At 48.5% G+C, this 23571-nt stretch overlaps 1 protein-coding gene and 1 pseudogene across 3 annotated transcripts in view; one reads left to right on the forward strand and one right to left on the reverse strand.

Annotated features, from left to right (window-relative positions):
- Nucleotides 1-1829: 1829 nt before the first annotated feature.
- LOC115096355 (KN motif and ankyrin repeat domain-containing protein 1-like) overlaps nucleotides 1830-23571 on the forward strand; it is a 92691-nt gene continuing 70949 nt past the window's right edge. For 2 of the 3 annotated variants that reach the window (XM_029610824.1, XM_029610827.1), the window contains exon 1: nucleotides 1830-1959. The gene's annotated coding sequence lies outside the window, so the exon portion shown is untranslated. Of the gene's footprint in view, nucleotides 1960-8538; nucleotides 8610-23571 lie in introns of those variants that run through there. The other variant, XM_029610826.1, reaches the window with a different exon arrangement.
- LOC115096356 lies at nucleotides 14773-15733 on the reverse strand (annotated as a pseudogene).

A 23571-nucleotide genomic window follows, 5' to 3' on the forward strand; every position in this document is an offset into this window, starting at 1 on the left:
GAGCCATTAGGTATTTACCAATAAAAAAAAATCTGCAGTGTCATCTTATACGAAACTAATTACTTGTGATTTCTGCAATAACATTAAAGAATGACCCCTCCCTTCTCCAATGGTTTAAAACACCACTTCATTCAGTTCTGTTGAATCTTTCAGTGCTATTTTGCCTCTTTAATTGATCAAACTTAATTCCATAGTCGCCCTCAATCCTATCAAAACATTTCCCTCAAATAACTAGGCGAAGTGGATCAACCTTCTCATTGGGACAAGCGTTATATTTAGGCTTAAAGGTCCTGTTTAATACTCACATCAGTTTTTAGGAGCTCTTTTTGCAGGCTGTGATGCCTTTTAAAGAGCCAAAGAAAAGATGTTGTAGTAGTAAAGTGACTTCACAGGCCTCGTCTTCAAACGTTAACACAACAGAACAACTTTTAGCAGCACAGCAGTCCCTTATCTGCAGTAGAAGCAACCGATGGCATCTTGGACGCCTTCCCATCCAGTCCTCCAATCTCTTCCATCTTCTGTCTCCTCCGCCTCCTCCCTCTCATCCTCGGTTTCCATCTCTTGCAAAAGGACAAACTCGTCTTGTTTGCAACCTGCCGGCTGAACCTGCCAAATCACCAAGCCTGATATCTGAACCTGTTGGATGTAGATCGACATGTGCTGCTGGGTTGAGTCTGGTGAACGGCTCCCAATGTTTCCCTGCTTCCTTACGGCCAGTCTAGTCCAGTCAAAGACTTTTCCTTGGAGGCGATCATCTTTATCCCAGTTGTATCGCGGAATAACCTGTTAAATTCAAACCGTTTCTAGGCAGCTAACTAGTAACAAGGCAATGCACCTTGCCTGAAGGTTAATGGACCTTCAGGATAAAGTGTTTTGTGTACTGAACATTTTCCAATTGGTTTTGCCCACAAGCATTGCCAAACTAAATGCAATTTATTGTAAAGATGTTGGATAAGCTTCTCATCCTTTCTCACTGTAAATTTACAATGCTGCTAAATGTCTTCAAATCTATTGGTAATTTTTTAAATAAAAATTAAGTTAAAATTATTGTAAAAGTGCGCATAATGATTGTGAATAATAAACAAGTGATTAAGGCAAATGTATAGCAGGGCCTTGTAGAGCTGAGCTGTAGAATAAGATGAGTTGATATAGGGGATGTTATCCTATGGGCGGGACAATTTTCAAAACGATTTGTGCTATCTGACAATTGCCCACCCTCAAGGGTATTCTTCCAAAATGCATGGGCTTTGGGCCTGGTTATGAGGAGGCAAGCAGGGAAACATTCAGATAAGGGGAGGAAATCACATGCATAGATGGCGTTTCCAGGCCTGCGTGTGCACTTTCCAGCATAATTGTCACTGCAGGAAAAGCAGGTACAAGTTTCAAAGGGAAGATACATGCAGGCCTAGACTTTATGCACAGGCAATACTAGGCCTGTGCCCAGGGTGGCAGAAACCAGGCACAAGAAAAGATTTTCCACCTCCAGTCGTCTCCCGCTGCTCCCAGCAGTCCTGTGATTGAAATAGGAAAATAAAAAAGGCCACTGCCTTTCCTTGTTACCCTGCCCTTGGTCTGTAGCAAAGCCTCTCTCTTCCCCAGATCTGGCCCCCTTGGAGCCAGAGAAAAGCCCACCTTCCCCCCTCTGATGTGGCTCCAAAGACTGAAGGGCCACTGCCGACCCCGTCTCCCCACACTGCCGTGCAGTATTGATAGTGCCTAGGGCTGCCACAAGCCAAAGTCATCGCTGGGTAACCTGCATTTCACTTTGAGAAGTAGCGCAGAGCCCTCAATAAAACGTGTGGTCTTTGTCCCAAGGTGGGCGATTTGAAAATCACCCCCTAAATTATTTCCAATCATTTCTTCCTAGAGACGGGGGAAGGAGACGCAGAGGAAGGAGATGCAAAGTGCAGTTCAGCCGGACTAATTAACTACTGGAAGGTGGGCTGGGACGTAAACACGGTAAGGAATTCGCAGGCGACAGCACATAAGTAATAAGGCTCTAGGAACTGATGGTTTCCACTTGAAAGTATTCATAAAACTAGAAGCTTGTAACTATTTTTGTAGAAAAGTGCTGAATAGATGAGGTTACACCCGAAGGACAAAGAAAAGCAAATTTAGAAAGTGAAAGGGACTTCATTTCTATTGAAACTGAATGCTTTCGTATGGTATTGTGAGAAGTTTCACCAGTATTATGCAATTCAGTATAAATATTGATTAGATAAAGCAAATAAATCTGGGAGACCAGGGCAGTGACTTTTAAACTGGTGCGCGGGTGCACATGTGGACGCTCAGGGATGCGACCATTTTATGACGTTTGCATTTATAAGCAGGTGCGCTATAAAATAGCCTGGCAGCGCGCACATGTGGACGCAGGCCTATGCACGCAAATACAGCTTCCACCGCATAAGTGGGGGAGGGGGGGATTTCAAAAGACTCGCGCTGACGCCATTGCCACTTTTCCCCAGTTGATTCCCAGTTCGCCCAGGTAAGGGCAGGACTTCCAAATCCCCCCCCCCCCCCCCCCAGTTTAATGGCCTCCCCTGTTAGACCCGACCCTTCAAAGCCCGCTGATGTGTGTAGATTATTTTGTTTTATAAGTTACACAGCATCCGTAGCAGAAGTACAGTTATGCGGCAGGGGCCCCAGAGCACGTGCGCCTGTAGCCCGTAAGTATTTGCACGCAGATTTCAAGTCCGGATCAAGGAATGGCCCCCCCCCCCACCGACTGCCCATTTTTTAAAAAAATGAACTTTTTCAGTTATGCGGTGCGGTGGCGAGCTCGCACGTCCCTGGCCAGATTTTAAGATCCGCTCTGCACACGCCGACTCGACATACTCGCCCATCCCCCTAGTTTCAGTGTGCGTCGGGCGTTTAAGATTCACCTTAAAGGTCTGTAAATATCTGTGAATGTATTATGAATTTAGCAAATCAGAATAAAAGCTACGGGTAACTCCTCTTAAAGTAAGAGTCAGACCAAATCTTATGTATGTAAATTATGTATATAAATTCTTATGTATGTAAATTACTTGCAAAATGACGTCCAGTGTAAAGTTGTTTTATATGTGCGAACAATAATAATAATAATAATTTAAAAAAAAAACCCCAATCCATCCTTGGTCGAAAAGCTGGCTTCGAGATGGCTGGTATCTTATACTGAGCCGGATTTTCCGTCTGTCGTATCTACGTTTTGGTTGATTGCTGTTGCATAGTATCTTATACCGAGCCGGATTTTCCGTCTGTCGTACCTGCGTTTTGGTTGATTGCTGTTGCATAGTATCTTATACCGAGCCGGATTTTCCGTCTGTCGTACCTGCGTTTTGGTTGATTGCTGTTGCATAGTATCTTATACCGAGCCGGATTTTCCGTCTGTCGTACCTGCGTTTTGGTTGATTGCTGTTGCATAGTGTCTTATACCGAGCCGGATTTTCCGTCTGTCGTACCTGCGTTTTGGTTGATTGCTGTTGCATAGTGTCTTATACCGAGCCGGATTTTCCGTCTGTCGTACCTGCGTTTTGGTTGATTGCTGTTGCATAGTGTCTTATACCGAGCCGGATTTTCCGTCTGTCGTACCTGCGTTTTGGTTGATTGCTGTTGCATAGTGTCTTATACCGAGCCGGATTTTCCGTCTGTCGTACCTGCGTTTTGGTTGATTGCTGTTGCATAGTGTCTTATACCGAGCCGGATTTTCCGTCTGTCGTATCTGCGTTTTGGTTGATTGCTGTTGCATAGTATCTTATACCGAGCCGGATTTTCCGTCTGTCGTATCTGCGTTTTGGTTGATTGCTGTTGCATAGTATCTTATACCGAGCCAGATTTTCCATGTGTCGTATCTGTGTTTTGGTTGATTGCTGTTGCATAGTATCTTATACCGAGCCGGATTTTCCGTCTGTCGTATCTGTGTTTTGGTTGATTGCTGTTGCATAGTTCTGATTGGTACAGACCACGACGCTTTTTAGTCAAAACGTAGATGTGTCGGGTGATTTTCTTTTTTTATGGGTGGGTTGTGGACGGATGAGCACGTTGTGGGTTTGCAGTGCGCGCGCTGCTGCTTTGCTGTTGCCTTTCACAAGGATCCCACGTTTTGGCAACGGTGCCTATTCGGAAAGAAAGCCTTTTGTTGACGACAGTGAGAGGTTATACTCCAAGCCCTTTCCTTTGTCGGGCGGCATGGCTTCAGCTTTTCTCATGGGTTGTTAGTGCTCTGCCTGCTGTCATGCTTTTTTTTGAGTTTGAAAATGTTGAAGCATAATGAAAGGAAAGGAAGGAATGATTTCAGATAATGAGGGTGTTTTTTTGCAGAGGTGCAGACTGATTTTGGTCAAATGAAGCTACTAAATGTCTTTGAAGTAGGTAATGGAGAGACAGATTGAGGGCTTGGGAACTGTATATGCTACGTATTTGAACTTTGCTAAGGCAAACAGACACCGATGGAACAGGGATCAAGGCACGGGATGGATGTTGGGAATCCGTACTGAACCCCCTGCTCTTCATTAGCTTGCTAAGGGATTTAACAATAAATGTCTCCTGATGAGACCATAATTGGTGGTACAGTACAGTCCTGGAGGGGTGGGGGGAGAAGGGCATGGAGGAATGGGTTGGCCAGTGGCCCCTGTGGCTTGGAGCAGGTAAACGGAAAGCTGTGCACTTGGGGCACAGAATAGTGAAACGGTGAATAAAGTGGGAGGAGGGATTATTGGAGCCTGAGAATCCTATTGGACAATACCATTTAAAATCGGAGCTGTTGATTGGCTTGGCACAGAGAGTCTTTCTGTGCAAGCAAAAGGTCATTAGCAGATGGGTGCAAGAGGTGATATCCTTCCCCTGTCATTGGCAGAAAACCTGGTAAAAACCTGAATTGGAAGTCTGGGGGCACTGGTTTGGTCGTTACCAGAGACATACTGATGACTTTGAACAAGGTCAAAGAAGTTCAAAACACAAGAGGAATTTTCAGCAAGGCTTGTCTTCTCCTTCATTTCTAAGTGTTGTCCTATGAAAATGTGATAGGCCCTCTGCAAATCCATGGAATGAATCCGCGGCCAAAAACTGTTCCTTTTGTCTTGGTGGTGCCCTATTCTTCCAAACCGGGTAAAGGAAATGTTTCAACATCCAAAGCTTAAAGAGCAACTGAGCACAATCTGGAGTGGCCAGGAATGTTTAATTTGGACAAGGGGAAAGGAAAGGGGAGCCCGGACACCATTGCAGAAGTGTTGCATTTGTCATCTTAATCCCACGGTTGTACCGAGAGAAGAGCCGTGCCGAGTGCACCAGGGCGCTTGGGATGGGACCATCCGGGGGTATAACTCGGAACGGATCACGGATCAAAGTTAAGGTTGATTGGGAAGCCTTGGCTGCATCTGGGGCAGGGAGGTATTAGGATTGGAAAAGAAATCTGTATGTGGGACGGGGAAGGAGAGAGATGGGGCAGAACTGAGAGGGAGAGTCTGCGTCTGAGAGAGGGAGGCAGGATTGAGAGGAGAGAGGTAGAGAATGGGGGAGAAGCAGCAAAACTGAGATGGGGCTCTGTATCTGGGACAGGTGGGGAGTGGAACGGGGAAGGGGAGGGTCTGTATTAGGGACAGGGTTGGTGCAAGCTTTCTGGCTGCCCAGTGCAGTTTCAATATTTGCTGCCCCCCACCATCACCGGCGCTGACGATAGCGCCTTGCCCCTTAGCCCCTACTGATGGTGTCTGATGTGCCCTCCCCTCCCTCCCCTTGGTCGCTGATGTCTCCTGCCAGGGCCTCCACAAGAGGTGCCTGAAGGTGAGGCCTGTGACCTGCCATGGGGTGGTCTGGGCAGAGGGGGCGTTGCAGATGGTGAGTACCCCACAGCCTGAGCCACGTCTGCCCACGAGGGCATCAGGGAGGAGCTAGGGGAGTCCAGAGAAGGAGATCAGAAAAGAGGAGGGCGACTTTACCTCCTGGCGCTGAGCAGAAACTCTACAATGCCCGCGCAGACAGCCCAGGTTTGGATTCAGGAAGACGGGATGGGGGTGGAGAGGAGAGAAGCGGGGTACAGGGTGCCCAGCGCCCCATCCACACACATCCCCCTCCTCTCACCACCCCAAAATTACAAGAAGAGCACCCAGGGATTACAGCTAGAATTAGAAATACACACAAGATAAGAAAAATGAAAACATTGTTTACCTTTTGCCCTTCTCAACTTTCACGTCAGGCGTATTCCCCCCCCCCCCCCCCCCCCCAGCGATGGCAGAAGCAGCAGGGCTGGCGTTGTGCTCGGGCTAAAGAGCTGCGTGTGCTTGATGCCCCGCAGGCAAACTTTCCATTCAGACTCTGGTGGCCCCGGGAGCAGAGTCCGGCACCTTTCACTTCTCTGGAGGCAGAGTTTGGAGGGAGGCCGCAGGCTGGGCCTAGCGTGTGGAGCTGGGGGGAGGGGCACTAGGCCCCTCATCCTTTTTTAAACCCCGCAGTTTGGCCCTTAAACCAGTTAAGGTTAAAGCTCCCCGGGATAACATTCCTCAGATAATGTTTAGACCTGCCCCCAGGCACAACTCGAGTTAGCCAAATGACGTCTCCAGCAGACTCCAGATATGCGGGGAATATTCACAATTTGCCACTTAGATGGATTAACTTGTGATTCTGTATCTAAGTGGCTCTGAGTTATGGATCTCCAGGAGCCTAAATCTTTTGCAATTGATCCCCTTTCGTTGCCAATGACTGTGCCTGGCGGAGGGAAGAGAAGAAAGGCACTTCATGATGCATTAGCCGCGCTACGCGCATTTCCTTTCTCAGGAGAAACAAAATCCGCACCCCCTCCTTTACCTGCGCCCGACTCCCCGACCCCCTACCCAGTGCCACAGAACTGAAAGTGATCGACTCGGGGTACTGCCAGAGTCACAGACGAAGAGCGAGTCAAAGACCTTCCAAAAAGCCTAAAACACAGAACTAAAGCCGGGGTGAAGCTTAGCAATGAGGACGGCTGTACAGGTGCACACAACGGTGAAACAAAGTGCTTACAAGTGCCGACACTTCTCTGAGTGTGCGGCGGGCAGGACTTGCTCCTTGCCGCCCCGGAAGCTGCTGCCCTGTGGAGATGCACAGTACAGACAGCCCCTAGTGCCAGCTCTAGGCAGGGAGAGGGATAGGGAGAGAGAGGATCTGTGTCTGGGACAGGGAGACAGCAGGACCGGGAGGGAGGGTCTGTACCTGGTACAGGGAGGGAGGGAGAGGCAGCAGGACCGGGAGGGAGGGTCTGTACCTGGTACAGGGAGGGAGGGAGGGGCAGCAGGACCGGGAGGGAGGGTCTGTACCTGGTACAGGGAGGGAGGGAGAGGCAGCAGGACCGGGAGGGAGGGTCTGTACCTGGTACAGGGAGGGAGGGAGAGGCAGCAGGACCGGGAGGGAGGGTCTGTACCTGGTACAGGGAGGGAGGGAGAGGCAGCAGGACCGGGAGGGAGGGTCTGTACCTGGTACAGGGAGGGAGGGAGAGGCAGCAGGACCGGGAGGGAGGGTCTGTACCTGGTACAGGGAGGGAGGGAGAGGCACTGGAATTGAGATGGAGGGGTTTGTATTTGAGTGAAGGAGGGAGAGAGCGAGAGAGAGAGAGCAGGACCCCAGAGGCGGCTGCTCCTCTCGCAGGAAGCCTGTGCTGGAAGACGGGAAGTTGCCCTGGCACGCCTTGTGCCTGTTGCACACAGAGTACAAGGCCACGCTTCCCTCCCGGATGATCTCTTCCACTGCTCTCTCTTCCTCAGGAAACCTAGCGGGCCCGTTCGGGGTGAAAGACAGCAAGCTGCGGGCGCGCCACGTCGCCTCTCTGGGCGCACGTTATGCCTGCGTGGAAAGGAGCCATGGGGTGCCCCGGAGATATGGACAGGTTTGATGGACCTGTCCAACACCGGTGCCTGGGGAAAGCTGCGGGACGGGGGCTTTGCCCACAGCTCTGCCTTGGAAGGGGTTCCTCTGGTGGCGCGGGAAGAGCACAGGGACGTGGGACTGCGGCGCAGGGACGTGGGACTGCAGCGCAGGGACGTGGGACTGCGGCGCAGGGACGTGGGACTTCGGCGCAGGGACGTGGGACTGCGGCGCAGGGACGTGGGACTGCGGCGCTGGGACGTGGGACTGCGGCGCAGGGACGTGGGACTGCGGCGCTGGGACGTGGGACTGCGGCGCAGGGACGTGGGACTGCGGCGCAGGGACGTGGGACTGCGGCGCTGGGACGTGGGACTGCGGCGCAGGGACGTGGGACTTCGGCGCAGGGACGTGGGACTGCGGCGCAGGGGACGTGGGACTTCGGCGCAGGGACGTGGGACTGCGGCGCAGGGACGTGGGACTGCGGCGCTGGGACGTGGGACTGCGGCGCAGGGACGTGGGACTGCGGCGCAGCCCGTGCTGATTCTCTCAGCTTCTGCCACAGCGTGGCTGAGGAGGGGGGCTCGGGGTCCCCCGCCCTGGCCTGAGCAGGTCTGCCCCGCTGTTGTTTTCGCCGTTCCTGGGTGCCAGCCAGAACATTCACTTTATCACGGATGATCTAAAATAAGACCAGATCCTCCCTCTCTGTGCTCTCGGCTCCTGCGCCGGCTGTGCATGTCCCAGTCGTGGGGGAAGAAACAGCAAAGGGGTGAAAAGGAGACCCCCCCCCCCAGCACTAGGTATGTTACCCAGCCGGGAATATAGGGTGAAGGGCAGACTTCTCAAGATAATCTGCGGGGAGAGGGAGCAGACTGTAATATAATACGATTTAACAGATCAGGAGTCCTTTGTTCCCTGGGAGAAGAGGATGGGGCTGTGTAGTTCCACATGGCACGGACTCTCTCGGAGCCATACCTGGGAACGTTTGATTTTCAGTCACACTGAGATTACTGTGAATTGGGGCGGGGGAGGGGTGGATGCTTACAAACTTGCTCACATGTTCACGCTCACTTTCACACACATACATGCCCACTCCTACACACTGCCTCTCCTCACATGCTCACTTATACTGTTACTCCTCTCATTCTCCCACATATTCTCACACGCATGCTCACTCACTTCTCTCTCTCTCTCTTCCACACACACACATGCCCACTCGCTCTCGCACCCATGCCCACTCTCACACACTCCCTCTCCTCATTCTCTCACACATTCTCACATGCTCACTTGTACCTTTACTCCTCTCATTCTCCCACATATTCTCACACGCACGCTCACTCACTTCTCTCTCTCGCTCTCTTCCACACACACATGCCCACTCTCACTCGCACCCATGCCCTCTCTCACACACTCCCTCTCCTCATTCTCTCACACATTCTCACATGCTCACTTATACCTTTACTCCTCTCATTCTCCCACATACACACTATCACACGCATCCTCACTCACTCACTTCTCTCTATTTTTCTCTCTTCCACACACATGCCCACTCGCTCTCGCACCCATGCTCATTCACACACCCTTGCTCACTCATGCTCACTTCTCTTCCTTCTTCACACTGCCAGACATGCTCACTCATTCTCGTCACCCTCCCCCGGAACCCAGCAAGGGCAGCAGCCGCCTCTTTCTTCAGGCCGACGCAGCCGACCCCCTGTCTTCCTCCTCTGCTGGGGGGAGCAGATGCTGCCTGTTTCTTCATCGGGAGGTCTCCTGCTCCTCCTCCTCCGGCTGCGTGGGCCTGATGCTGCTTCTCTTCCTCCCAGCGCATGTGGCTTGATGCGCCTCTTCCTTCAGCTGAGTGACTGATGCTTTTCTTCCTTCTCGCCTGTGAGGCTTCTTCTTCTTCCAAGGCTCGTGCGGGCTGATTTTGCCACAGCGGGCAGAGTTTTGCGGCGTTGCCCCGGCAGTTCTTTTAGAATTTCAGTGCCTGCGGGCCCAATCCAGCGAGTTCCCAGATATGCTCGGAGCCCCCTGAGCAGTGCATTGTGAGTCTTCGTCTGTGCAGTTTCAGTCTCGCCTGATGCAAGGGTGCAGGGGGACTGCTGAAGTGGGTGGTGTACCAGAAGATTTGTTGCCGACATTTGGCTTTTGAGATCCTCCAACCTTCTAGTAGGGTTAAAAGTCTCAGCATTGACTCCAGGTCATAAAATGTTAATTAGATGTTTATGCTATCTTTTTCATCCAGTTCTTACATTAATTCTAGTACTGGAAAACCTGCAAGGGAATGAGAGCTCGAGAACCACTGGGGACTGGGGATGAGACTTGGGAGCCAGAGGGCCACTGGGGGGGGAGATGATGAACAATAATTAAAACTAATAAGGACGGAAAAATTCCTCACTCTGCATACCTGGGACTTTTTGATTTCCAGTCATGCCGAGCTTGTCGTGGATTTAGTGGGGCAGCAGAAACTTTCTTCATGCACACGGTCAGTGCAAGGGTATTAGGGAACCAGGAATAAACTGAATTACAGTTACAACTAAGCAAATCTCTCACACCAAAACAGCGCTAACTGCCAGCATGCAAACATTAACAACCCTGCAAATATTACACCAGGCCCTAAAACACCAATACACCTCCTATTAGGAAAACAGAACTAGCCAAGCTGCTATCGGAACTACACACTAACAGAATCTCTCACCTCGATTGCTCCTGCAAAACACAGACAGACCCAATGCCAAATATAGAATAAAGAGACCATAAAGTAGAGAGAGAAACCTGCAGACCAAAACTGAATCGGAAACTGCATGAAGTCAATGTTGTGTCCGTCGCTGTCCGACGTCTCTGCTCCGCCCACCTTTCCTCATTGGCGATTCCCTCCGGGGTTGATGGAAGGCTACCTGCTGTGGCGTCTCCAGGCCGTCCTCCTCCGGCGTTCCCGGACCGGCTCGACGCCGCAAGCCGCCATGTTGACCAGATGCCTAAGGGTGTGTGCGTGCCGCCCGACTGCTGTACCAGCGTTGGCGGCGCGAACCTCAGGGGCGACCCCCTGAGATGATGTCACCAGCTCCAGATATTTAAGGTCTCCGTTTTCGCTAACAAGACGAGTTAGCAAGGGTTCGCTTCCTCCTGGTCGCTGCGGATGGGATTCGCTCTCCGCAAACCCAGCTACTCTGCCTCCTTGGACTTCACTAGAGGTACTCGCTCCTCGGGGAGCCTCGCTCTCCCTTTTTCTTTTCAGGTCGCAGTCCGGAACCGGAACTCGCTCCTCGAGGGCCCACGTCCCGGACTTGCTCCTGAATACCACTTCTGCTACGAAGTCATCGCTGCTTACAACATTGTGAGTTTCCATCTATCTCCCTGGGCCCAGGTACTCGCTCCTCGAGGGCCTAATGTGTACCATCTCCTGGGCTGCCTTAAAAGACTACTGTGTGAGTGTTACCATTAAGGACTTGTTCCAGAGCTCTGCATACCCTGCCTACTCACTATAACTCAGTCTCTCTACAGCTCAGCCACCCTGGGATCGCTGTTCCAGTATCTGAGGGACTACAGCCCAGCCGGGCGCTTCCAGCTCACTACTGCCACCTCTGGTGGTTTACTATATTGTCTAATAAAAGAACTCGTGTGTGTCTGTCTCCTACACTAACCCTGACCAGTGGTCCCTCTTGGGATTTCCCCTGAAGGCGTGGTCACCTGCCACTGGTCCAAGGATCCACCCACAACTATTCTAAATTATAACAGATTGCTAATACCAGCTTTAACAACAGAGCTTTCTGATAGATTGCTAACTCCTCACGGAGAACTTCTGACAGATTGCCAACTCCGCAACTTCGTTAATGACAGTCAAATTCTTTTTTTTTCTTTTTTTTCATTTTGCAATTGTTATTGTTGTTCAAGGTAACATAAACATTTAAATTGTCAGAGAACATAATTTGGCTTTCATTGTACATTGACTGCAAATATAATTTTACTTATTCCCAATAACCCTTCCCCCTCCCTTTCCTCCCCCTGCTGCCAATAACAAAAAAAAGAGAAGAAATATGTTTACAACAGTAGGTTCACCGCTAAGTGTTCGACAATTAGTGACCCCCAAGATTATCATCATATTTGAAGGAAAATCCTAATACCTTAAGATCTGAAGTTGACTTGGGTCCTGTTGAAGCTGAAGTCTCCAAGCTAAGTAAGGATCCCAGACTGAAGAGAATCTGTCAAGCTCGTGGTGCTTCGCCACCGTGAGTTGGTTCATAGTATATACTCTCTACAGATGGGACACCACGTCTTGGGTCGTAGGGGCATAGCTCAGCCTCCACTTTGACGCAATAAATAAAAATAAATAAATCTCCATTTGTGCGGCGATGTAAATTTGCTGAATTAGAGTCTGGGTGGATGGATTTTCAGCCGGAGCCGGAAAGTTCAATAATGCTATTTCCTTTGACAGATTGATTGCGCTTTTCAATATTTTTTTGTGATATGGTAGATAACTGCTGCCACAGGCACTGCACCTACGGGCAGTCCCACCACATATGAAGAAATAATCCTAAAGAGGAGCAACCCCCGCCAATACAAATCACTCAGTTGAGGGAATATCTTATGGAGCTTTTCTGGACTATCATACCATCTAAATAATAACTTATAGCTGTTTTCTATCATCAGCGAGGATATCGAAGATGTTTTGATTGGTTGAAAAATAGCGAGCCAATCCTCCGTTGAGGGCAATATTCCCAAATCCTGTTCCCAAGCTCTTATGTGGGTTGGTTTGTCCCTTTGATTAGCATTCAGTAGTACGTATATCTTAGAAATCAAACCCCTCATGTGGTCAGCCTGTGAACAATAACCTTCAAAAAGGGATTTTGCATGTTTGTACGCCTATAAAACGTTTAATGTGAAGGTAAGATAGAAATTCTGAATGTGGGATTTGATATGTGGATTGGAGATCATCTTTCCATTTAAACAAACATGTTCAGTAAGAAACAGTCCTCTGTTCTTCCAAGCTTTAAAGGACTGAGCAGGTACACTAGGAGTGAACTGGAGATTATGACATAGAAAAGATTAGTGGAAATATGAGGTTGAACCCACTGGCCAATGTTTCCAGTTAGACCAAAGCTTTAAGGTGTGTTTTGTGGTGGGAGCCATTGTAGAGCAGAGAGGTTGCCATAAGGTAGACTGAAGAGGCATATCTTTCGTCCAAAACTGCTCTAATTGGACCCAGTGTTTCACCGTTTTGGTATTGTACCAGTCTATGACTGGTTGATTTGGGCAGCTATATAATACGTAATAAATTAGGTACGCCTAGGCCCCCGTTTCATTTGGATTGGTATAAGACCGATCGTGCTACTCTGGGCGGCCTGTGTCTCCATATAAAACACAGAAGTTTCTTTTGCCAGATTCTTAGCTTGGAGTTGGGAAGCAATATTGGGAGGGTCTGAACAATAAAGGAACCTCAGTAAAATATTCATTTTAATTGTGGAGATTCTGCCCAGCCATGTTAGAGGAAGGCGCTCCCATTTATCCAAGTCCTGCTTGATTTTCATGAATAAAGGAGCATAGTTTAATAGGTAGAGGTCATTTAAGTTTCTACCAATCCGGACGCCCAGGTATTTAATTTTATGTGGAGCCCATTTGAAAGGGTGTTGCGATTTTAAGTGAGACTCTAGCTGTGCATTGCAGGTAACATTAAGAAGCTCCACTTTATCCCAGTTGATTTTGAAGCCAGACACCGCACTGAAAGAATCTAAGTTGGATTCAATGGCTATCAATGAGGCGTGTGGCTTAGTAATAGTGAATAAGATGTCGACTGCAAATAGGGTTAATTTGAAAGACTGATTGCCAAATTGAAATCCAGATTCAAGCGGGTCATTTCTGACGACAATGGCGAGTGGTTCCAGAAACGGGGCAAATAAAAGGGGTGAGAGGAGGTAGCCCTGCCTAGTTCCCCTCTGCACTTCAGAAGCATCGGAGTAGCCTCCGTTGATTTTAAGAAAGGCTTTGGGCTCACGATAAAGAGATCTAAGCCAATTTTGGAAAAATACACCAAAGCCCATAGAGAATAAGAATGGCCAACGGACCATATCGAATGCCTTTTCGGCATCTATGGCGAGCAGTAGGATATCAATCTGTCTCTGTGGACTCCCCAGATAATAAGGGCTACTAGTTAGGACTACAGTGAAATCGCCGCCCATGATTAAAGGTCCAGAACTATGTGTGAGGAGTGTTTGGTGTAGCTTTTGAAAAAAGGCAGACCGGTCTTTATTATTACTAATGTATAGGCCTGACCATTAATTAATAAACGTAGAAGCAAGTATTTCCCTTGTGAGTCTGATATGCACAGAGTACATTCACAGATAAAATCTTTGGAGAGCAATATACACACCCCTGTATACTCAGCAGATAAACTACAGGGCGTAAAGAATTGATAGGGAAATCTAGGAGAGTAGAGCAGAAGCTCGTAGCAACGGGATAGGTGTGTTTCCTGGATGAGTATAATGTCAGCTTTATTAAGTTCAAGGTCACGGGATAACAGCTTCCTCTTCTGTGGAGAATTAAGCCCTTTAGCATTAATGGAAAGTAAACGGAATGATGTCATTTAGTCGGGTAAAGGTTCTCGCAAATGATGTAAATCTACCACATTCCTCATCTACTAAAGATAAAGCTGTTACCCCGTATGCCCGCTTTATGATATGGAGTGAACCTAGGTATGACCCAGGAGAAAGCTGTAAGAGGAAAAAAGTTAGGTTTAACCATAGGAGAGTCACACACATTTTAGCGGATACAAGTTCTACTCAACAGCAGCAGCATTCACCGACCCCTGAGTTAACTCCCCTTCCCCCATCTTGAAACTGGTCCGCAGTAACCTCCGCATGGATGATTATTTATTTATTTATTTATTTTTGGTTTTTATATACCGATCTTCCTACATTAGATGCAAATCAAACCGGTTTACATAGAACAAGAAGAAACTTGCTAAAAAGGCATTACATAAAACAATGAACAATTATGCAACATTAAATAACATTGTCAAGAGAGTCAACTAATTATACAAAATTGAATTAAATGGTAATCAAAGTGAACATTTGATGTCCTTGTGTTGAACTTAGATAGGTTGAGAGTAACTGAAGGATTCTTCCAGGGAACTAAAATCACCAAAATACAATGCAGCTATGCTGTCTTCTTCTGTTTCTTCTTTTCATTTTCTTCCTTTTCTTTCTCAATTTCTGCAACATACTTCTCAATTTCTTCCACGTTTAAGATCTTAAGTGGCTGATCTCTTCTCATGACCGCTAGTTCTATGTTCTTGCCCCCTGACTGTACAACTTCAAGAAGACCCTTGATAACGAGTTTAATACAGAGATCATCCGATTCGATAGCTTCGTCAGTGTAATTTTTCTCCAGGAATTCTCGCACGGATTTGGCTCCTCTGCCAATGGCATTAGCCTTCCACGCGTGGTACGTGCCAGAGGGATCCGTCTGGAAGAGCCTGGGAGTCCCATCAAAGTCAAACCCTACAATCAAGGCAGATATCCCAAAGGGTCCGCGCTCATTACTCTGGGTATAGCGCTGCTTAAGGCTGGCAATGTAACGTGTGATATATTCCACTGTGACAGGATCTTCCACGGTCAGCCTGTGACTCTGGCATTCTACACGGGCTCTGTTTATAACTATCCTGGCATCAGCTGTGAGGCCTGCAAAAGCCATGCAGACATTTTCATCAAGGGCACAGATCTTCCGTACTGTTCTCTCATCCTGGAGTTTAGCTACCGATTTCTTCTCAACTCCAAGGACAACTATTTCTTTTCCTCGTACGCCAACCGCGGTGGAGCCTTTCTTCACGGCCTCCTGCGCATACTCCACCTGGAAGAGGTGCCCGTCCGGGGAGAAGACGGTGATGGCGCGGTCGTAGCTCATGTCCGGGCGGCAGGAGGAAGCGGCGACTGATTACCACGCCCTGACATGGAGGAATTGGTCATCGGCGGAGTGGTGTCCCGAATTCTCCCATATAAAGTCATGAATCATAAAGCTACATTTTTAACTACAAAACGTTTTAGTTATTAAATCGAATGCCGCATATAGTTGAAAAGTCATCAATCCTGCATACTTGTGCCCTTTGTTTAGTGGGCTGCCTGTAGGTACCTAATGAAGTTCCAGGGTCCAGGCACTTGGTGTCAGGTTGTTCCTTGGCTGGATGCTGAACCTCCTGAGTGCCTGTGTAGCCTGCTGTTGCGCTTCCCCGTTCTCTGCCTCGCTGCTGGTGCGTCTCTTGAATTGACAGGTTTCGCGGCCTCGGTTGGTGCTCGGATGCTGGTGAAGCCCCCTGAGTGTTAAGCTTGGCAATGCCTCTTCTGGAGCTTGTCACTTATATGTGGTTCCATCTATCGAAAAGAAGATCCTGAATGGATGCAGCCACCTATAGCGGGTGTTGCCTTTCCTTAAGAAGGTGGTGATTGCCCTAAAGTCTTTCCGGTTTTGAAGGGTGGCCTGAGAAAGATCTGCAAAGATGGAGATATCTTGGCCCTCCCATTGCCAGATGGTTTGTTTACTTGCCGCTTGCGCCACCAGTTTTTTCAGGCTGTAGTCGTGGAAGCGTGCCACGAGGTCTCTGCACCGATTGGGTGTAGGGCCCGGTGGGCTCTGACAAGCTTTATATCAGGTAAATCTGATGCTTCTTCTGTATTTGGCGGTGTCAGGAGGAATCGACAAAATCGGGTAATTAATGTTCTGCAGATCTCATTTCCCTCAGGTTCTCTGATCCCCCGAAAGCGTAAATTGCTCCTTTGAGATCTGTTTTCTAAGTCAGCGAGCTTGGCTTGTCGATTTGGAGATCCATGCAAGCTATGTTGAGGGTTTTGGTAGTTTCGATCTGGCAGTCCAGGCGTGTGTCCATGTCGTCCACTCGATGGCCTAGGGACGCCATTTCCTCCCGCCTCTCATCCATGTGCTCAAGCATTTCTTGGCGATATGTTTTTATCTCTTTCCTCAAGCTTGCAAACCATTTTCGGAACTTCGCTCTGGTAGGCACATCCGAGGAGATGTGCGCTTCAGGATCTGAGTTGGATATTTCCTCCTTGGGTTGTTTCGTGGGTCCGCCATCTTGGGGGTTGCATATTTCAATGTCGGGGCCTTCAATTTCAGGTTTTCCTTCCTTGCAGTATGAATGTGAAAGTGAACTTGTAAGTGTCTTTGTGAGGGAGGAAGAGAAGATGACAATAGAAGAAGAAACAGAACGAGAAGAGAGACCCTAAAAAGGAATTAGGAAATGAGCGACAAGGGAAAAGTAGGAAAAAAGAGACCTGGACCAACTGATTAGAAAAATACAAAGATCAGACAACAAAGGTAAAAAATAAATTATTTTGAGATGTTAGCAATTGGAATATGCCATCTTTGGGAATGTGCATTTCTTATATTTTTGTATTTTGTTCTTTCCTCAGTTCAGAGATTTTAGTTTCTCAGGCTTTCTATTTTGGTTTTATCTGCATGTTTCTGTTTCTAATTTGTGGTCTCTTATTTCTTTATTAGGTAAAGATCAGTCTCTGTTTTGCCTGTGTGTGTGTGTGTGACTGAGGTGTGGTATTTCTGCTCGCATGTAGTTTATCTGTAGTAGTAGTCCAGCTTGTTCTGTTATTCCCGTAGGTGATGTATTAATGTTCTAGGGCCTGGTGTAGAATTTGCATTGCTGCTTTTTCTTAAGGTTGCTGTTATTTGAATCCTGAGAGTCAGCGCTGTGACTGTATGGAAAAGTTCTAGACATCTTTCTTTGCAAGAGTTTGTGTTACCCTCATAAAATAGCAGTGGAGGGTTATTTTTTGCTGAGGTGACAGCAGAATTTGAAATTTTTTTTTTCATGTTAGTTATAATATGAATTGTCCTAGCTCTGCTCTGCACCTGTTCTGATGATTAATTATATTTTATTCCATTTATGATGATTTCTGGGTTTCCGCAAAGAAGATTCACGAAAGAATACATTAATTTTGTTTTCTTACATGATTGATTGGACCTGTTTGTTTTCTTTGCTTTTCACATGATATCCTTGTGCATTTTTAAACTGCAATAAATATAAAATAAATTAATACAGATTAATAAATAATTTTTAATGCTGGTAAGTGCTTGAAATAATTGAGGTAAAATGTTTTAAGGTTTCATGCATGATGCATAATGGCTGTTGCAAACGACTTAGAAAGCCATTCTAGGCTGCAGTATATGGCATTATTTATCAATAAGAATACAACTGGTAGGCCTCAGACCTGCATGCCTATAACCCACCCATGTTAACCTTTTGCTCACCCAAAAAATCAGTTCTGGCTACGCCACTGTGGGGAAGGTTTGTCTGTGTTGTGCATATGTGACAGAGGTGAGGTATCTGCTAACCTGTAGCCTCTGTGTAGGGACCTATAGCAGCCTGACTTATTTTAGCTTCCTAATGGGAGGCGTATTGGTGTTTTAGGGCCTGGTATAATATTTGCAGTGCTGTCTTTCCATAAGTAGGTTTGTTACTGCTTGAGTGCTGGCACTTGGTGCTGTTGTGGTTCGGGAGGTTTACTATATTGTAATTCAGTTTATTCCTGGCTTTCTGAGGGCCTGGGTACTTGCCAGGTTCTTGTGGCCTGGTTTGGCCTCTGTTGGAAACAGGATGCTGGGCTTGATGGACCCTTGGTCTGACCCAGCATGGCAATTTCTTATGTTCTTATCCAACACATGTTACAATAGGCCTAATACCATATGGGTTCCAAGTGTCTGTTTTACTTTTTTGCAGGGTTTTTTGGTTGGCACCTGAGCAGTGCATGTAAATGTACATAGTGTATGTGATACTTTTACCTCAGGAAACTGTGTTTTAAATGCCCCTTTTAATATAAATTCTGTAATAAATGCATAATTTTTGATTGTGTGTAGGAAGGGCCATGAGGAATGAGGGGGACAAGGCTGTAAGGTTCGTCTGCGGTACCTGATACCCTTCCACCAGCTTTGCGGAGTGTGCACCACAAACAGACCCACCACCAATCACCCGTCTCTCACTTCCCCCAAGGCACCCAGGCTGGGAGAAGGTGGGAGTCAGGTGATAGCGTTCCTGGGAGTGTGGCAGGTTTGCCTTCTCCTTAAAAATATTACTCCTGCCTGCCCCAGCATTTCAAATCAGCCAAAGGGTCAGACTGCAAGAGGGAGACTCCGCCTTGCCTTCTGGCTGGTTTGACCCTGTGGGAAGGGAAGGCTGCCTCACTTCAGGCAGTAGATTGCCTTGAGCCACCCCTGCATGGTGGGGCAGAGAGTGTGTGTTAGTGTGTGTGTGTGTGTGTGTTAGGGTGTGTGTGTGTGTGTGTTAGGGTGTGTGTGTGTTAGAGTGTGTGTGTGTATGAGTGTGTGTGTATGTGAGTGTGTGTATGTGTGTGTTAGTGTGTGTATGTGTGTGTGAGTGTGTATGTGTGTGTTAGTGTGTATGTGTGTGTGTGTGTGTGTGTGTGTTAGTGTGTGTGTATGTGAGTGTGTGAGTGTGTTAGTGTGTGAGTGTGTTAGTGCGTGTGTATGTGTGTGTTAGTGTGTGTGTGTATGTGTGTGTTAGTGTGTGTGTGTGTGTTAGTGTGTGTGTTTGTGTGTGTGTGAGTGTGTGTGTGTGTGTTAGTGTGTGTGTGTGTGTTAGTGAGTGTGTGTGTGAGTGTGTGTGTGTGTGTGTGTTTTAGTGTGTGTGTGTGAGTGTGTGTGTATATGTGAGTGTGTGTATGTGTGTGTTAGTGTGTGTGTGTTAGTGTGTGCGTGTGTGTTAGTGTGTGCGTATGTGTGTGTGTGTTAGAGTGTGTGCGTGTGTGTGTGTGTGTGTGTGAGTGTGTATGTGTGTGTGTGTTTTAGTGTGTGTGTGCGAGTGTGTGTGTGTATGTGTGTGTTAGTGTGTGTGTGTTAGTGTGTGTGTGTGTGTGTGTGTGTGTGTGTTAGAGTGTGTGTGTGTGTTAGAGTGCGTGTGTGTGTGTGTGTGTGTGTTAGTGTGTGTGTTTGTGTGTGTGTGAGTGTGTATGTGTGTGTGTTTTAGTGTGTGTGTGAGTGTGTGTGTATATGTGAGTGTGTGTGTGTATGAGTGTGTGTGTGTATGTGTGTTAGTGTGTGTATGTGTGTGTGTGTGTATGTGTGTGTTAGTGTGTGTGTGAGTGTGTTAGTGTGTGTGTGTGTTAGTGTGTGTGTATGTGTGTGTTAGTGTGTGTGTGTATGTGTGTTAGTGTGTGTGTGTGTGTTAGTGTGTGTGTTTGTGTGTGTGTGAGTGTGTATGTGTGTGCGTGTTTTAGTTTGTGTGTGTGAGTGTGTGTATGTGTGTGTTAGTGTGTGCGTGTGTGTTAGTGTGTGCGTATGTGTGTGTGTGTGTGTTAGAGTGTGTGTATGTTAGAGTGTGTGTGTGTGTGTGTGTCTCTGTGTGTGTGTGTGTGTCTCTGTGTGTGTGTGTGTGTGTGTGTTATACTCTTGCCTTGCGGCTGGTACCCATGCTGAATGTGTTCTGTGCCCGGGCAGCTTGCTCCCTTGCTGTTACACGTGCCCTGGGGTGAAGGAAGCCCTGCCGCATGCCCTGGGCTGGGCCTCTTGGTGTGGGCGCTCAGGCTGCAAAGTGGATTCCAGCAACTCTTTCTCGCTCTCCCTGCAGGATGGAGCTGGGTGGGATGTAGGGAGAGGGGACATTTCTACGCAGATAAGAGGCCCTGGAATGCTGGGCTCCTGCCCCTCTGAGGCCTCTTTGGCGGGGGAAATGTGGTGAATGGATGTTGCATGCACAGAATGGGGGTGTGACTGAAACAGACATTTTATTTACAGGAGAATCGGTGTAAAACGGGATTCTGTTTTCTTGCTAGGAGAATAAGTGTTAGATTTAGCTGCCATGAGAATCCACTAGTTTTCTACATCTTTTCTCTCTCTGGTCACCTTGCTGAGTTGGGTTTTTTTTGTGTCTTTTCCCTTTCACTTCTGGCTCTCTTCCTTTCTGGTTGCTGTCACAGTATTTGGCCTTTTTATTAATTTCTCCATTTTCTGTCTCCCGTGGACGCCACATCTCCCCCTCCTCCTGGTCTTCTCCTTCCGCTTCTCCTCTTCCCTACGCCGGCACGGGTGGGGGAGACAGACACCCCCCCCCCCCCCCAGATGGCTGCGCTGGAGGTGGTGATGGGAAGGGGGGGCAAGAGAGAAAGCAAGAGAGAAACACGGGCAGGACTGCCTCAGATACCTGTGGGGGGCAGAGCAGTGTCGTCCCGTCCCCCCCCTGAAATACTGAAATTCCGACCCCTGACCCACCGTCCCACTGGCACTTACACTTATTTCTGCATCCGGCCTGCGCTTCTCCCGTGCTTACGTCTCTGCCCCAGGGTGGATCCTCTCTGGGGAGGGGAGGGACGCTCTCGCCGGGCACTGGGGGTGTTATTTCCCCGTGTGTGTAGTTAGCAGCTTCATCCCAAGGGGTGAGATGCTGGGACAAACCAGGCAGGGCCAAACTCCGGGTGTATTAATAAAGTTTACTGATTTCGCAATAATTCAATGAAAGTCCACGCCACCCATAATATTGACCGATGGTCCAGGGGTGAGTTTCCTGTTAGGCGGGTGTCCTTAATTTCAGGCATCTGGGGGTGAAGCTTCCCACGGGGGTGGTAAGTGCACAAAGCTAGCCCAGCGGCTAACTGGGTGTCCTATTGAAGGGGGCCCCCCCTCAAGCACCGACCTGAATCCGTGTCATTCCTGGACACCCCCCAGCCCGTCGTCGGTCCCATAAGCAGAGATCCGACTGGGGGGAGGGGGGTCTCCCCCAGTCTTGCACCTTCTATTTCAGGAAAAGTCGAAAGGAGGGGTTCGAGCTACCTCAGCTCTGCATCACGGTGGGGAGGGGTGAGTCGGATAATCTCCCCCACAAAGCAGTTGTCCAAAAAATACTTTTTACGGATCAAGCTGGATACATCTTCAGCCATCGAAATCTCTCTCAGAGGGTGCTGTCGCCGGTCTCTCCCACCGAGGGGGGTAGAGTGGTGCTCACGGGCCTTCACTCCTCTGGATGAAGAGCCCAAAAGAGAATCTGGCTCAAAATCTCTGGCAGGGAGTGCACCATGAGGCTGGGAGGCCTCACCAGAGAGCAGAAACACGGCATCCTCGCTGTTAAAACTGACCACAGCGGTTACTAAAATGGCTGCACTGAATGGGATGAAGCAGCATTACCACCTCAGCCGGGTCAGCTGAACAGGCAGATCCGGTCTTGGTTTTTTTTTCTCTTTGAATGCTGGGATATGTAGTTCGGAATTTCATTGAGAAACTCTTGGGCAGTAATGAAATGAAATGAAACTATGAATCTGTGCATGAAAGGAGGAAGCATCATGACCAGATCAGCCTGTTCAGTTGATTTGGGGTGAGGCAGCAACCCTGACCAGTAGGGACCGTACCGTGGTTACGTGGGGGGGGAAAGCAGGATAACGCAATCTGGCTCACACATGAAGGGGCCGGGCTGGGTAAACGTTGCAGGGTAACTAAAGTCAGAGCTGCAAAGCGACTCAGTTCAAGAAGGGAGACGTTAGGTCAGCCCTGGATTTCTGACAATCTCACCTTGATGCATTCTGGTACCTGCAGTGCCGAGCTCAAATGCTGAAGCGGGGACTTACAAATACCACAGAACATTGGGATGGAAGTTCAAAGAACCCAGGGCTGGCGAAAAGTCTCCTTGCTTGAACTGGGCCATTTGGCGGTTCTGGAAAGTTTCCATGCCACTGTTAGAAAGGATTAATGTGTGTGTGAATAATTAGTTTGATTCAAAGTTGGTTGTTTTGTGTGTGTTCTCCGCTGACAGGCAGGACTGAAATAGCCATGACATGTGATGTCATCCAGGGCTGAACGGAACCTTCTCTCCTAGCTCATTGCAACTTTTTCTCTACTGAGCATGTGCAGGCGTTCCTGTGCCAGAACTGCCTTGTGAGCCCCTCAGGCTTTTTTTTTTTTTTTTTTTTTTACGAGCTGCCGCACAAACATTTACCCATTTTCTCAGAACTTTAATTTTTTCTTACTAGTCTATTTCAAATTTTTCTACGTCCAGCGTTATTGTTGGCTTGACTCGCTGCCTCATCAGCCCCTCAACAGCACATTTCAGTGGACTTTCACTCACTCACACTCCCCTCCAGAAAGCACATAAGGCAGCCGGAGCAGCCTCCTCCTTCAGCCTCAACAGCCCTTAGAACTCTTCTCTTTTCGGGCTACAGGGGCTGACAGTGCTTTGCCTTCAGCTCCTACCTGCTTGCAGCTCCGGTGCTTCCTCTGATCTTCACTGCGTGGGGGTGAATGGCGTGGGACTGCTGCTTCTCTTCATAATCACCAGGGGGGTGCGCAACTGCTGCTTCTCCTGCTGACCGTGCTTGGCACCGCTCCTTCTCTTGAATGTGGGGAGGCTCAGCTTCTCTTCTTTTCCTGATCGCACTATGAGATGGCTCCTAGGCCTCCTCACCGATGCCAGCCGAAGCCGCAATCTCCCGTTCATAAGGCAGATTGTATTTCATCCTTCCCATGTATGGGCCCACTACATCACTTGCTCTTCTGGGCTGTACCGCAGGCGAGGAGGAGGAGATGCTGCCCCCAGGCCACTCCTAGAATGATGGTGTTTTAGGTGGTGCCTAGTGCTTCCGCTGGTCCTGTCTTTGCCTCCTTGGCAGCTGCGGATAAGGAGGGTAACTCTTCAACTTCTCCTGTCCAGGGTGTTGGATTAGTTCCCTCAAGAGGTACTTTTTCTCACCTCCATGCCAAGAAATGTCCCATCAGAGATCTAGAGCGTGGAAATCTAGTCCC

The sequence above is a fragment of the Rhinatrema bivittatum genome, chromosome 8 (assembly GCF_901001135.1).
Source record: "Rhinatrema bivittatum chromosome 8, aRhiBiv1.1, whole genome shotgun sequence".
NCBI classification, from domain to species: domain Eukaryota; kingdom Metazoa; phylum Chordata; class Amphibia; order Gymnophiona; family Rhinatrematidae; genus Rhinatrema; species Rhinatrema bivittatum.